The sequence below is a fragment of the Mus musculus genome, chromosome 15, assembly GCF_000001635.26.
Source record: "Mus musculus strain C57BL/6J chromosome 15, GRCm38.p6 C57BL/6J".
NCBI classification, from domain to species: Eukaryota; Metazoa; Chordata; class Mammalia; order Rodentia; family Muridae; genus Mus; species Mus musculus.
This window is the reverse complement of record NC_000081.6, coordinates 103,223,195-103,239,937: the sequence shown is the minus strand read 5'-3', so window position 1 is coordinate 103,239,937 and position 16,743 is coordinate 103,223,195. Positions and strand designations below refer to the sequence as shown.

The 16,743-nt window shown below is 40.6% G+C and overlaps 1 protein-coding gene across 4 annotated transcripts in view; it reads left to right on the top strand.

The window, feature by feature from the left end:
• The first annotated feature begins 33 nt into the window (after positions 1-33).
• The window catches only part of Cbx5 (chromobox 5), a 48,359-nt gene continuing 31,649 nt past the window's right edge, over positions 34-16,743 (top strand). The window contains exon 1 of one of the 4 annotated variants that reach the window (XM_006520377.2): positions 34-205. The gene's annotated coding sequence lies outside the window, so the exon portion shown is untranslated. The remainder of the gene's footprint in view (positions 206-16,743) is intronic. The other 3 variants (XM_006520372.4, NM_001358950.1, NM_001076789.2) reach the window with 3 other exon arrangements.

Below are 16,743 nucleotides of genomic sequence, written 5' to 3'. Positions count from 1 at the left end.
GGCGGGACCAGCGTCCAGTTTTGCGCAGGCGTTTTGGGCGGAGAAAAGGTCCAAGCCCAGGATTGGTTGCGCAGGCGCAGGGAAGGATCCGTTTTGGCGGGCGGTTGGCATTGCGCAGAAGGCGGCGGTAGCGGTGGCTTGTGGTGCCGCTTTACCACAGAGGAACCGTGCAGGCCTTAGCGTGAGTGATCACTTTAGATCTTGGGTAAGTGGCAGAGTCTCGTCTACCCGTACGAGATCTTGAACCCGCTCCCATTGCACCGGTTATTGTACGAAATGAATGGACCGCTGAACTGGTGGGGGGGGGGGTGGACGACGACAGTGAAGGGGCCGCGACGGGTCGGGCCAGCCAATAGGACAACTGGGGCGGGATGTTTTATCCTTGCAGGTTCTGTGAAGCTGCCTTGCCGAAGCATTTGACTGGCGAGCCTATAGGCCAATTGGGTTTTCCTATAGCTGCCTACCGATCGGTCCTTGGGCCATCGGAATGTGGGAGGCGGGTTTTTCTCGCCTGAGTTGCGTCTCTCCGAGCCAATGAGCCCCAAGCGCGCGATTGGCCGGCCTTCCCCAAGAGGCAGAGGCTGGACTCCTGTGGGGAGCGCGGGAGTTGGCTGGTTAAATTCTTAGAGCAAGCCAGGAGTCACTAGAAAGACAGGATTCCCCCCTCCCCCCCCCAATAAAGCTTACTCTTGCATTTGTGGGGGCGAGTATTTTAACTTAAAATGACTCCTATAACTAAGGCATTCATTCTGTATATTACCTTAGGGAAAACATATGTTTTCTTGTGGCCCTTGAGTTAATCATTTTTCTTGTAGTTTTTGGTACGTTCCTCCCTTCACTTGAGACTTTGGAGAACGTGCCTTTAGTCTTTGAAAACTTTTAAGAGAAGAATATTGAAATTTTGAATGAGATGACTTAGGTAAAGTACTTGCAATGAAAAGCATCCAAGAAAAATAGACTTAACCACTAGCACCCATTTCCAGGGACACTGTATTTGTATTTCTATCTCTATGAAAGTTTTTGAGAGTTACATGTCAAAAGTCAAAACGTGTTGCTTCTATGGAAACAGTGGGGCCAAGGCCTGTATGTTTGAGGGATAATTGTCATTGATGAAATAATGAAAACCTTAATAAAAATAGACACATTTGGTTTTTTGTTTGTTTGTTTTGTGTCATCATGTACTTGTCACCACCATTCATGTTCCCAATTCTTTTATCTGAATCTCTTCTCCGAAGAACATTTTTCTCCCCTAACATTCAAGATACTCTAAGCTCCTATTTCTGCTGTTCATTTGAGGATGTCTGGTGTGGGGTGAAAAAGCTGATTCATTTAGGAGGTATTTAGGGTGTTGGGGACAGAAGACTCCACCATATCTTGAGTTGTTATTCATTGTTTTGATTCCATATATTTTTGTATTTTCTCTGCAATTTTGTTGGTGTTGATAATACCCACACTTCTCAGAGTATCTAGACAAATGTATAATTTCCATTTATTATCTGTGTCTGTTGATTTATTTATAGTCTTTGAGGTAGAGGTACCTCATTGTGATAAGAAAATTCCAGCCTGGCGTTAGTGGTCATTGCCTTTAATCCTAGCAGGAAGATGGATATCTGTTTGAGGCCAGCCTCCTGGTCCATGTAGTGAGTTACTTGACAGCCAAAGCATAATCAGACCCTGTCTCAAAAACGAAGAAAAGAAAGAAAAGAAGATAGTTTCATACTTTTTACAAAAGACTGATGATGCCGGGTGGTGGTGGTGCACGTCTTTGATCCCAGCACTCGGGAGGCAGAGGCAGGCGGATTTCTGAGTTTGAGGCCAGCCTGGTCTACAAAGTGAGTTCCAGGACAGCCAGGGCTACACAGAGAAACCCTGTCTCGGGGGGTGGGGGGGGGGGGACGGACGGACTGATGATTTCAATTTAGTTTTCTGTTTTATGTCTCAGGCTGGCCTCACATGAAGAGATCTACCTGTTGGTGCTATCATGCTTGACAGGTTTTTTTTTTTGTTGTTGTTGTTTTTTTTTTTTTTTTTTGGGTTTTTCGAGACAGGGTTTCTAAGTATAGCTCTGGCTGTCCTGGAACTCACTTTGTAGACCAGGCTGGCCTCGAACTCAGAAATCCACCTGCCTCTGCCTCCCAAGTGCTGGGACTAAAGGCGTGTACCACCACCGCCTGGCGCTTGACAGGTTTTAGTGATGTTTCTAATGAATAGAGATTTCCATAGTCACTGGCACTTTAAAAAGGACAAACATATTATACAACCATTAGCTGCTTATTTACACTAACAGTGCAACTTCAGTACTGAGCTCTAAAGTGATAGTGGACTCACGGCATCTACCTAGATATGGTTCAGAATATTTTTTTTTCCTTCCAGACATGGTTTCTCTGTGTAGCCCTCATTCTGTAGACCATGCTAGTCTTGAACTCAGAGATCCGCGAGCCGCTTGTTCTCGAGAGTGCCGGGATTAAAGGCGTGAGCCACACTTGCTCAGTCTCTGCTTTCTTCCTTTCCTTTCAGTGTTTCAGTTTTGTTTTTTTTTTTTCAAATTTTTATTAGGTATTTTCTTCATTTACATTTCAAATGCTATTCTGAAAGTCCCCCATACTTCCCCCCCAGTGTTTCAGTTTTAAAACAATACCAAAAATGTAAAAATGAATAATAAAGTCTTCCTCTAAAAGGGCTAATGCTAGAATTTATCATTTTCAGACATTTAGCAGTTAGCAAAGCATGGAGGAAATGACCGCCCACCACCACAACCACCACCACCTTGTCTTGGAGTACTCTTTAATAAATGGACCATTAATCCTGTTTTTCCTCTGGTATAGATTAGTTTCTGGGTCTTGAGGTTAAAAAGGGAAATTTTACCATTTCTTAGAGAGTGAACATAGGATTATGGCCAACCTGTATGCTTTGTGAGTTTCAGGTCAGCAGGGCCTACTCTGTCTTATAAATGAATAGGACTGATTACATCTTCAGTGTATGTGACTTGTTTTTTAAAAAAAGGCAAGTAAGGGGCTGGGTATGTAGCCCTATCTTAGATGTTCTTAATTTTGTAGCAGATATAGGCCCATCCTGACATTCTTGGGTTTTTTTTTTTATTTTTTTGGACAATGTTTCTCTGTGTATGGGCCTTGGCTGTCCTTCAACTAGCTCTACAGGTTAGGCTGACCTCAAATCCATAGAGATTACCCCTGCCTCTGCCTTCCAGGTGTTGGGATTAAAAATCATGTGTCACCATGCCTGGTGTTGTCATTTTTTTTTTTTCGGAATATTTCAGATTCTGTCTCTCTCTCTCTCTTTTTTTTTTGGTTTTTCGAGACAGGGTTTCTCTGTAGCCCTGGCTGTCCTAGAACTCACTTTTGCCTCTGCCTCCGGAGTGCTGGGACTAAAGGTGTGTGCCACCACGCCCGGCCAGATTCTGTCTCTTAATAGTTGTTTGTTTGTTTTAAGATTTATTTTATATATGTGAGTACACTGTCCCTGTCTTTGGACACACCAGAGGAGGTGTATCAGAACCCGATACAGATACCTGTGAACCTCCATGTGGTTGCTGGGAATTGAACTCAGGACCTCTGGAAGAGGAGTCAGTGCCCTTAAGTGCTGAGCCATCTCTCTAGCTCTCTTTATAGTTTTGTTTTGCTTTTTTTTTTAAATACTGTCTTTTTGTTTGTTTGTTTTTTAAAACAAGGTCTCTCTTGTCCATGTTATCTTGAACTCATTATGTAGCCCAGTTTGGTCTTGATTTGAAAGAATCCTCCTCCTGCCTCAGTCTCTCAAGGGATGAAGTTACAGGTATGACCCCACCATACCAGACTCTTTGAGCCTATCTGTCTGTTTGGTAAAATGTTTCACCAAACAAGCATATGAAGTACAGAGTTCTCATCTGTAATGTATTCATTTTCTTAAAAATCAGGTCAATTTCAAGGTTGTACGTATGGTTGGTAGAATTCTGGTCTACCATGCCTGGAGTCCCTTACTAGGGAATAAACCTGGCATGGTGGTGCTGACCTGCAATCTCAGCAGTAGGGATGTAATGGGAAGAGGACCAGTCAAGTCCATTCTCAGCTACATAGCAAGTTGAGGGCCATTCCACACTCTTATGATAGTCTGGCTCAAATCCACCCCCTCCCTCAACAGACACACAAAAGAGAGAAAATAGGACAGTTCCCATTGATCAAATTCATAGGTACTTACAGATCTACAGTCAGTTTTTTGTTTTTGGTTTTTCAAGACAGGGTTTCTCTGTATAGCCCTGGCTGTCCTGGAACTCTGTAGACAAGGCTGGCCTTGAACTCAGAAATCCGCCTGCCTCTGCCTCTGAGTGCTGGAATTAAAGGCGTACACCACCACGCCTGGCCACTAATGTTTTAAAGGTCTGAAATAAGCACTCCTGGTTTAATGTGCTAAGAAAACAAAACTTAGTCTAGGCTATGTTAGCACATGCCTTTGATCCCAGCACTTGGGAGACAGAGGCAGGCAGATCTCTGAGTTTCAGGTTAGCCTGGTCTACATAGTGAGTTCCAGGACAGCCAGGGAGGTACAAGAGAAATCCCATGTTGAAATACACCCCCCCCCAAAGAAGAAGAAGAAGAAGAAGAAGAAGAAGAAGAAGAAGAAGAAGAAGAAGAAGAAGAAGAAGAAATAAACTTCCTGCTTATATGTTCTTTTCCAATGTGATGGTTAATAAGTGTGATAAGTATTTCTCTGTGGTAGGGACATTTTACTAATAATCACTGACATTTTGAGGCTATCACATTGAAAATTCTGGGAGGCTAGTGAAGTGTTTTAAGAGCACTGGCTCAATCCCTCAGGTTCAATCCCCAACACCTACATGTCAGTACACAACTGTAACTCCAGTCCCAGGGGATCCAAGAGCATCCAGCACCCTCATGGTGCACAGAATATCCATACACATAAATAAATCTTTTTTAAAAATTCTAACAATGTTTGCCTTTTCAACATTTAGCACTGCCGGGCGTGGTGGCGCACGCCTTTGATCCCAGCACTCAGAGGCAGAGGCAGGCAGATTTCTGAGTTCAAAGCCAGCCTGGTCTACAGAGTTCCAGGACAGCCAGGGCTACAGAAAGAAACCCTGTCTACAAAACAAATCAAAGTTTAGCACTTTGTGTTTAAGGTTAGAGGCCCATTCTTGCAACTAAACCTAAAGCGATTAGTAAATGAAAAAATAACACAGTTTTATTTAGTTTGTCTAAAACTGGGTTTTTAATTGCAGAGGCAAGAGGATCTCTGAGTTCAGTGCTAGCCTGGTCTACATCATGATTTCAAGGATAGCCAGGGCTATGTAGAGAGACCCTTTCTAAAAAAAGAATAAGCTGGGTGGTGGTGGTGGTGGCGGCGGCGGCGGATTTCTGAGTTTGAGGTCACTCAGTCTACAGAGTGAGTTCCAGGACAGCCAGGACTACACAGAGAAACCCTGTCTCAAAAAAAAATAAAAAAATAAAAAAGAATAAAGCTATATGTGTATGTGGGTGTTAATAAGCAGAGTAGTAGTTGGAAAGAAGAAACAACTGAAGTGATTTGTGAATGTTTATGAAAGGGATACTTAACAAAAAAAGTGTTAGGGATTGATTGTACTAAGCAATACTTGAGACAATACTTTAGAAAAGGGAAGCCGGCGTAGTGGCACACGCCTTTAATCCCAGCACTTGGGAGGCAGAGGCAGGCGGATTTCTGAGTTCAAGGCCAGCCTGGTCTACAGAGTGAGTTCCAGGACAGCCAGGACTACACAGAGAAACCCTGTCTCCAAAAAAAAAAGAAAAAAAAAAAAGAAAAGGGAAAGGTTTGTTTGGTATCCAGCCAACACAGGGTGAAGTTTTCTTTTTTTCTTTTTTTCGAGACAGGGTTTCTCTGTATATCCCTGGTTGTCCTGGAATTTACTCTGTAGACAAGGCTGGCCTCAAACTCAGAAATCGGCCTGTCTCTTCCTCCTGCGTGCTGGGATCAGAGCTCACCACTGTGTAGCTGAGCACTTTTTTCTTTTCTTTTTTTTTTGTTTTGTTTTGTTTTGTTTTTTTGAGACAGGGTTTCTCTGTATAGTCCTGGCTGTCCTGGCTGTCCTCGAACTCAGAAATCTGCCTGCCTCTGCCTCCCAAGTGCTAGGATCAAAGTCATGAGCCACCAGCAGCACTTTTATTTTTGTTTGATAATTTTTATATACATTTACCTTCTTCCAGATTGGACCAGTGCTATGCTATATTGAGTTTAAAAACAATGTAGTTACCATTTGATATAGTTTGTTTATACATTGTTATTCATGAACTTTGAACAATCATCATCAAGAGATAGTTAAGCATTTAAAGGCATTTACTGCTCTTGTAAAGGATCCGAGCTCAGTTTTTAGCACCCAGGTCAGATGACTCACAACAACCCATAACTCCAGCTTTAGAAACTCCAATACCATTGGCTTCCTTAGGTACCTGCATGTGCACATACACACAGATACATATAATTTAAAGAAATTTTAAAAAGAACTTAGGTGATTTGGCGAAGAGTTGGCATGTATATAGTACAAGCTATGAGTTTGTTAGATTCTGTAAGGCACTTGAAGCCACATATTCATTTCTGATGACAACTTTACACTTGTGCTGGCAGAACACCCACAGTGACAACTGTGCCTATGTTTAGTCTGTTCAGGAGCTCCACCCGTTTGTGGAAAAACCTACATAGTTCTTGTTAGATATGTAAATATTAGCCCTCTTAAGAGTTTGTCTTAGGTCTGCAGGTTTATTTTGGACAAATTGTATCCTGTTTTTTTGTTTGTATTTTGAGACAATGTCTTACATTTGTAACCCTGTCTGGTCTGGAATTCAGAGAAATCCGACTGCGACTGCCTCTGCCTCCCAAGTGCTAGGATTAAAGACATGTGCCACTGCACCTGGCTGTATCTTGTACATTTTAAAAATTTATTTACCGATTAATATAAGGGATGAAGGGTTTTATACAATAGGGCACACTACACTTGTGAGGAAGAAGCAGATGGATCTTTGAATTTGGAGCCAGGGAAGCCAACCTGGTCAACATAGTGAGACCTTGTCTCAAAAAAAACCCTTTAAGTTAGGCATAGAGGCATATACCTTTACTCCCAGCACTCAGGAAGAAAAGGGAAACATATCTCTTGAGGTTGATGTCAGCCTGGTCTATATAGTGTGTTTCAGGACAGCCAGAGCTATATAGTAAAACACTGTTTAAAAATCATGGAAATAGGCTGGTGGATGGTGAGTTTGGGATCAATTTGGGCTACTTGGTGAGACACTGTCTCAAAACAAGAACAAAAACTAGTCAGGCTGGGCATGGTGTCACACACCTTTAGTCCTGGAATTTGAAAAACAGGCAATCAGATATGTGAGTTCAAGGCCTGCCTGGCCTATATAGAGTCTCAAAAACAAACAAACAAACCAAAACAAAACCAAGGAAAAAGTCTTAGACATTCTTTGGGTTATTTGAAGCACAATTATTTTCTTTATTGGGTGGTGGAGGCAGAACCCAGAGATTTGAACATGCTAAGAACATTCTCTGTACTATATATACACCACCGCCCCCAATTATTGATCTTTAAAGGTTTATTTCCTGTGCTTATTAGCTTCTTGTAGCTTCCATAACAGCACACTGCAGAGGATTCTAGAGGCTGGAACTTTGTATTAGTCTTGAACTTCTTGTACATGCTTTGGAAAGAGTGTGTTTCTTTTCTAGCTTCTGATGGCTTATGGCATGAGATTCCTTTGCTGTTTCACATTCTGTTCTTAGCATGCTGGGAACTCTTTTATCTTTTATAAAGATGCATATAATTGTACTTAAGGCCTGCTGGGGTGATTGAGGGTAAATTTCTTCTCATAACAACATAAGGTAATATTTACAAATTCATGGGATTAGGGTATGAATCTTTTCAGTGAGCCCTGGGGACTGTTAACCAAATAAATTTCATCTAATAAAAAAAAAAGATTATTTTAAAAAATGGAAGGCAAATGAAAAATATAAGACTCAGAAACTCGGATCTTTTTTTCTAAAAAATTATAAACATTTTTTTAGATTAATTTGGTATGTCAGAGTATTTTGCCTACATATATGTATATCATATGTGAATTTGTCGCCCACAGAGGTCAGAACAGGGTATCAGATCCCCTGGAAAAGAAGTTACAGATGGTTGTTAGCCACTTAAGTCCTCTGTAACAGAAGTCAGCTCAATCGCTCTGTGTGTGTGTGTGTGTGTGTCTGTCTCTGTTTCTCTCCGTGTGTATGTCTTTGTCTCTGTCTCTCTCTCTCTCTCTGGTTATTGTTTTTTCCAGTCAGTTTTTCTGTGTATCTTGCATGTCCTGGAACTCAGCTCTGTAGACTAGGCTGACCTCAAATTTAGAGAGATCTGCCTGCTTTTGCCTTCTGAGTGCTGGGACTAAAGGCATGGACCACCACTGCCTAGATTGCAGCTACCACTCTAAGAAGTCACTAAGCTATCTGTCCAGGCCACAAACGTGGTTTTATTTATTTATTTATTTATTTATTTATTTATTATATGTAAGTACATTGTAGCTGTCTTCAGACACTCCAGAAGAGGGAGTCAGATCTCGTTATGGATGGTTGTGAGCCACCATGTGGTTGCTGGGATTTGAACTCCGGACCTTCGGAAGAGCAGTCGGGTGCTCTTACCCACTGAGCCGTCTCACCAGCCCTGTTTTATTTATTTTTGAGGCAGGAACTCTGTTATGTAGCTCTGGACATTCTAGAATTTGCTATATAAATGAAGCTGGCCTCCATCCAACTCCCAGAAATCCATAAGTGCTGAAATTAAAAGGTTCATGTCACCATACTTGGCTGTTTTTTTTTTTTTTGGTTTTTCGAGACAGAGTTTCTCTGTGTAGGCCTGGCTGTCCTGGAACTCACTTTGTAGACCAGGCTGGCCTCGAACTCAGAAAACCGCCTGCCTCTGCCTCCCAAGTGCTGGGATTAAAGGAATGCGCCACCACGCCCGGCTTGAATTTAATTTTGAAACTAGTCAGTCACTAAGTAGAAAGGCAGACCTTGAACTCATTCTCAAAGCATGCTTGCTTGCTTATTTATTTATTTATTTATTTATTTATTATTCAAGACACTTTCTCTGTTAATCCTGGCTATCCTTGATCTTTTTTCGTAGACCAGGCTGGCCCTTGAACTCTTCTTTTTTTTTTTTTAACGACAATAATTAAAACTACAAATCAAGCAGAGCCTGGTCCTGCATGCCTTTTAATTCCTACAGTTGGGAAGCAGGGACAGTGGGATTTCTTAGCCTAGTCTATATACCCAGCTTCAGCCCAACTAAAGTTATGTTAGTAAGACCCTTTCTCAATAATAATAATAATAATAATAATAATAGCAACAACAACAATAATAAAAAATTTATTCTAACATTTGACCATTATAGTCCTGTCATTTTTGCCTAGAACTTGAGAGGCAAATACTTGATTGCTGGTTGATTTTTCAGCTCCTTGGACTATTAATACAGACAGACAAACCTGTACTTAAATATATGCATAAACTCTTTTTAAAAAGTGTAGTGAGTTGGCCAGACCATTTTCTCCCTTCCTAGTGAATTTGGGAGCCATATTTTCTGAACTTTCCTTTCCAGTAATAAGTACTTCATCAGAATTAAGCACTGGCACATTTTTTCTACCTTAAAATAGGTCATAGATGGAATAAAGATCTTCATGTGCAGTTTTAATTTACAGATTTTCTGAGTGTGTGTTGTATTATGCTTCATAGCTTATACACACATGAGATTGACAAGATGTACTTGAAAAGATTTCTTCAAGGTCAGTCATAACAAATAGTACTCCCATCTTCTCCACGGAGCCAAGCAAGCACGTTGAACTCAAGTACTCCCTGATTGTAATCTACATTCCTCTGAATACAGCAAATTTGCATCTGAGCCAACAGGTATAATTATGTTGGAATAAAATGCCCTGTACTAAAGAGGTCAGCTAACAAGCTGGGAAATCTTAACTCTGGTTTCTGAAGCAAATCCTTGAACTCAGTGTGCCTTGTTCTCATCCCTAAATCATTAAGATTCAGTTGTACAGAGCTGTGGAGGGTGATATACCGGTAATTTGCTCAGTATCTTTCAATAGTAAATTATGTCTAAAGATCTGATAAAACATAGTAAACCTCGTTTATTTGAGTAGTTGGAGACAGCAGAGATAAAATTACAGATAGTTCAGAAAATTCATTAAAGTTATTTTTTAACTTCCTTTATTGTTAAACTTTTGCCTCTGTTTCCAAAGTGCTCTCTTAATTCTTTTTCCATAACAGACCTATGAGATATGTTGGGCAAATAACAGCAGGCTAGTTAATTAAAGAATCAATTCATCAAGAGGACATAATAATCTTAAGTGTCTATACAGCTAATAATAAAAGCTTCAGGGCCTGGGAGTATAGCTCAGTGATAGAGTTTTGGCCTAGAATTCATTAGGCCCAGAGTTTGATCCTCAGCTTCACAGTGGAGGAGGTCTCATAGCGCGTGAAAGAGAAAAGATACATGGAAAATAGCAAACTTCTGTGATTACATTTGGAGAGTTAACTAATTGATAAAAACAAGTGTGTAATAAAGTACCAAAGTAGAACACACATTGCCAGCCAGTCTGACATAATTGACACCTGTAGAATAGTTTACACAAAAGCAAAATGTTCTCAACTGGTATGGGATATAAGTCTCATTCAAAAGGCTGCTATAGTATAAAGTGTTTTCTGGCCTTAGTGCAGTTGGATTAGAGATTAGTAACACATGTGGGAAGTCTCCAAATATTTGGAATGCTGCACAACACCAGTTATTCAAGGGTCAGACAACTGGGAATGCAGCACAAAGCTTATGTGTTAGCTTATGCAAAGTGCTGGCTTGGAGTTATTTCCAGCACCTCCGCCCAACAACAAAGAATTTGAGAGTCTGAGTGAGAGTCTGAGGTAGAAGGATCACATGAGTTCAAGGACAACGTGGGCTATATAGTGAGAGTCTATCTCAAAAGACAGAAACAGAAAAAGCAAACTGAAAGTTACTTGAGAATAAATAGTAAGAGTGATAAACCAAAAAAAAAAAAAAAAAAGTAGAACACATAAATGTAATTTGGAACAAAAGAATCGATGCCTCAGTTGCTCCTATAGACCTTTGAAAAGTAATAAACATTAGCCTGGTTTGGTGCTTCTATAATCTGGGAGGCAGAGGCAGCAGGATTGCTGCAAGTTGAGTCCAGCCTAAGGTACAAAGTGAGACTGTATCCTGACATTTTTCCCTTTTCAATCAGAAAAAGAGAAACTAAAAATGATTCATCTATTTTCCATGTCTAACAAAAACCCCGTGCCCAAATTGTTTTTGTTCTTTTTCTCCCACAGCAGACCTATGAAATAAGTAGTTAGGGTAGTGATTAGTATTTACGGTTAAGTGAGCTATTGGGTTTGATCTTTGATTGTTGATATAGATAGGATCTGTGTCTACTTACTGCAGTCTTCATTCCAGAATTAAAGAGATGTGCTTGGGTTGGGTATGGTGACAAGGACTTCAGTCCTAGCACTCTACCTGTAGTAGTAATACTTTGTTACTGTTTTTTTTTTTTTTTTTTTTTAAAGATTTATTTATTGATTATATGTAAGTACACTGTAGCTGTCTTCAGACACACCAGAAGAGGGAGTCAGGTCTTGTTACGGATGGTTGTGAGCCACCATGTGGTTGCTGGGATTTGAACTCTGGACCTTCGGAAGAGCAGTCAGGTGCTCTTACCCACTGAGCCATCTCACCAGCCCCTTTGTTACTGTTTTTAAGTTGCTTTACTGGGTATAGGTGCTGGGTATAGGTCAATCTGGTTGTCTGAAGATCATCATAGGACCTACATGGTGAAGGAGAAAATGAACTTCTCCAAGTTGTACTTTGACCTCATGGGCTGTGGCACAAATGTGCCCCCACACAAAGTACAGATACACAAGTAAATAAATGTCATTCAAATAAGATTTAGTTATTTTACGTGTATGGGTGTCTTTGCTAGTATATGTGTGTGTGTGTGTCACATGCTTGCATGGTGCCTGTGGAGGTCGGAAGAGGATATGAGATTCCCTGGAACTGGAGTTACCACACACTGAGTTGTTATAATCTAACTGTCTTCACCTGTGGGCTGCTAGGTGCTGAAAACCTAACCAGGCCTTATGCAAGAGCAGCAACTGCTCTTAACAGCTGAACTAGTTAAAGTTGTAATATTATCTCTTAAGCAGCTTTTACTTTTCTTTTTGAGACACTTATGTTTAGCTTAAGGCCTTGATGGAACTTACTATGTAGCCTAGGCTTGACTTGCTTTCAGTGGTCCTTCTGATTCAGCCTTGTGAGTGCCACTGGGTTGGCAAACATGCCGCCTTTCTGATCTTTTTTGGATTGGCTTTGTGGTATTGAAAGTTGAACTCTCAGCCTTCTGCATGCCTCACATGCACTACCTTTTAGAAGACGAAGCTTCCAACGCCCATGTGGTCCTCTTTTGTTTGTTCTTTTTTTTTGCTTGTTTTTTTGTTTTTGTCAAAACCTTTATGGAACACCGACTTAATGAAGGAGAAAACTCAAGTTTCCAGCCCACAGGCTAAAGACAGTAGATTTAGTGCCGATGTGGTGTTTGGTACTTAGTGGGCTCTCAACAAATATCAGAGCCCAGCTAAACAGTTTTAGAAAAGGAACAGAGTGACTATATTAATCATCTTTTTGGCACAGGATTTGAATTGGGAATGTGGTTGGAAACTAGACAAAAAGAAAAAAAAATCTTACTTGGCTTAAATAACACATCAAAACACTTGAAGAGCTGGGTGGTCTGAGATCCGCCATCCCCTTAGCCATTTATCTGATGATGGCCTTTCTGTGCATTTAACTATCAATATATTTGAAGTGTGGAGCACACTTTTATTATATTGTGCCATAGTAACTCACACTTAAATGTCAATAGAGACACTTGCAAAGACCTGCAAGGTTCAATAACTTCTGGTGTGGGTTTGTTTCTCCTGTCATCACCCATTATGTATTTTTTTTAACAGCTTTTAAATTGCCACAAAGCAAAATTGGTCAGGATCATAATAGATGGCCCAGAAGCTACCAAGGATACACTTGTATGGGATGGAAAAAATTCAATACTGGCTTGATTTTATTTATCTAAATTGTAGGGTATGACTTCAATATAATTCATGTTGCAAATACTCCAAGGTTATTGCAAAGCACAGAACTATGCCATTGGTTGAAGAATGCTCTCTTTATTCCTTGAAGTTTACAGTCTCAGATGTTTCTTACTTTAATCATGTAAATATTTTTCTTGTCAGCATGTAATTAATATGCAATAGTCAGATTGTAGTATATTGACTTAAATAAATCATCTCAACAGTTAAATTATTAACATTTTTATTATGGTTATATAGGTTAATTTTTATGTCCCGAATGCCATTGCCAAACAGTATTGGGTGAATCAAAATTTCCTGACTTAGTTTATGCTAATGACCTGAAGCCCTAAGCTATCTAAGTATAAAATCTGCAAACAATGACAGAGTAAAGCCTGAGTTTTTTTGGCTGATGTTTGAAAAGTCTTTTAGCCGGGCGTGGTGGCTGCACACCTTTGATCCCAGCACTTGGGAGTCAGAGGCAGGCAAATTTCTGAGTTCGAGGCCAGCCTGGTCTACAGAGTGAGTTCCAGGACAGCCAGGGCTATACAGAGAAACCCTGTCTCGAAAAACCAAAGAAAAGTCTCTTATGCCAGTAGTTTTATTTAGGTAGAGGAACATTTCATTTCTCTCTCTCTCTCTTTTTTTTTCTATTAATTGGAACTCATTATATAGGCTAGGCTGACCCCAAACTCAAAAAGATCTATCTGCCTTGCCTCCAGAGTGCTGGGATTAAAGGTGTGCACCACCATAGCTGACTCCAACTTCATCATTTTATGAGGATGATCTGCTAAAGTGTGTATAAATTCATGGTAATTTACTCATATTGTTATTATTTTTTTCTTAAGATTTATTTTTGATGAAATCACAGGGTGTGCATGTGTGTGTTGACAAGGTTTATAAATTCATGCTTTATCACATTACATTGAGAGGAGTGAGGATGAGGTTAATACACTTGAGAGTGGGGTCTTAAGATGAGTTCAGCACACTCCAGAGGTGGTGGAGTTGTTAGGAAGCACCCTCTGGAAAACATTTCCCAAGATTGATGCCAAGTTTTACTTTCTTATAAGTCGTGGAACAGTTGGGTATATAGTATGTGCCCAGTGCCATACTGGTTAATCTGCCAGTGCCTTAACTAAACTTTATGACAATTTAAGAGGAGAAATTCAGTAGATTTTAATGGGAGAGGGACAAACATTCTAATAGCCTCATTTTGAGATATAAGAATTTGTGTGCAGTTGCTAGACATACCAATTTATCAGACTGACATGTCAAACAGTACTGAGAATTGAGTTCTGTAGTCCACATTAATTTATATAAAATAATATTAGTCAGGGCCACTTTCTCTTGAGAAACCCATGCCCAATCTTGGCAATGTCTTACTCATGCCTTCCTGTGCTGCTTGCTTGCCCCTTCTCGTTCTTTCTTTCATTCTTTCCTCCTTTTTTTTTTTTTTGTTGTTGTTGTTTGTTTGTTTGTTTGTTTTTGAGACAGGACTTCTCTGTGTAGCCCTGGCTGTCCTCGAACTCACAGAGATCCACCTGCTTTGCCTCTCAGGTTCCACCACCACCTGACTTAATCCATCTTTATTAATTTCCAACTCTCCTTTGTTTGGGAGAATGGTCAACTGGGTATGTTAGCACACCCCTTTAGTCCCCAGACTAGGGAAGTACATACAGGGAATCTGTCATTGCTTTCTGGGCCAGCCAGAGCTACATTGTAGTACTCTGTATTTTAAAGAAAGGTCAGAGTTGGGGAGGGGGCATAAACATCCAAATGGAATTATAGAGTGGCCTTTAACAAGGTCTGTGACATAATCTAAAAGAAAGGGAAACTGGGTAACACCTATAATCCCAGTGCTCTGGAAACAGGCAGGAAGATTGTCCATCTAAGGTACTAGTCAGAATGAGGCCTTGACTCAAAAACAAAAATCAAATAAAGATTCTTTTTCTTTCTTTCTTTCTTTCTTTCTTTCTTTCTTTCTTTCTTTCTTTTCTTTTTTTTTTTTTTTTTTTTGGCTTTCGAGCCAGGGTTTCTCTGTGTAGTCCTGGCTGTCCTGGAACTCACTCTGTAGACCAGGCTGGCCTCGAACTCAGAAATCCACCTGCCTCTGCCTCTCTGCCTCTGCCTCTCTGCCTCTGGAAGTGCTGGGATCAAAGGCGTGCGACACCACGCCCGGCTCAAATAAAGATTCTTTGCTCTTTTGTTGATTGTAGCAGTAGGCTTTATAGAATCCATAGTACCCAGCCTCAATGCAGTTATTAGTTGGTGGAAACAATTAGTGTTTCATTTTGGGGAGATAGTCTAGTAATTGAGCTTAGAACTTTGCACATTAAACATTCCCTTTACAGGCTTTGAGATGGCACAGAGGTTAAGGGCACTTCAAGAGGTCCCGGATTCAATTCCTAGCAACCGTATAGTGGCTCACAACCATCTGTAATGGGATCTGGTGCCCTCTTTTGGCCTGCAGGTATGCATGCAGGAAGAATGCTGTATACATAATAAACAAATAACAACAACAAAAACCCATTCCCTTTACTACAGGCTCCACCCTCAGCTGCTTAGTCTGTTTTTTTTTTTTAATTTTTTTTATTATGTATTTTCCTCAATTACATTTCCAATGCTATCCCAAAAGTCCCCCATACCCGCCCCCCCCCCCCACTCCCCTACCCACCCATTCCCACTTTTTGGCTCTGACTTTCCCCTGTACTGGGGAACGTTTGCGTGTCCAATGGGCCTCTCTTTCCAGTGATGGCTTACTAGGCCATCTTTTGATACATATGCAGCTAGAGTCAAGAGCTCCGGGGTACTGGTTAGTTCATAATGTTGTTGCACCTACAGGGTTGCAGATCTCTTTACTCCTTGGTTGCTTTCTCTAGCTCCTCCATTGGGGGCCCTGTGATCCATCCAATAGCTGACTGAGCATCCACTTATGTTTAGTCTGGTTTTTAAAGGATGAATTGTACTGCTAGCCTCAGGGAGGGCACTTTTCTGTATTACTCTGTAGAGTAATAAAGTTTGTGTTTCCTGTATGTGGCTTGTTAATGATAGTGCTGTTATTGGCCACAGTTAATCCTCCTCAACTCTTTTCTAATTCAGTCTCTTACTTGGACATTTTAAAAGCTTTTGACTTCTACTTTGGGTGTTCATATGCTTCCGGTGTAAGTGGGTGATAATTACCAGTCCATGTAACAAAAACTGGGACAACCTGGTCAGCCATAGTGTGCAGCTGTGCTATGTTCTTGTTAAAATGCCACATGACCAAACTTTAGAAATTATAAATCCAGTGCAAGAAAATGTCTTTATGATGTTTGTGTTACATACTTAAGATCATTGGTACTTAAATATGCATAAAGAACAAAAAACATGAGCAGATTAAAGTGGTTCTGTAAGTTTGACTGTTTGTGTCTGTTTATTTGCTGTGACTGTATAGAACACTCCTAGAAGTTAGGACTGTTGCTAACAATTGAAGCTTCCCATCACCTGCAGAGTTTGTTTTAGTTTTAGTCTTTTTTATACTATAGCCCAGCTAGCCTCTTGCTTATGCTGCTCTTGTGCTTCCCCGTCCAGAGAAGTACAGGAGGACTA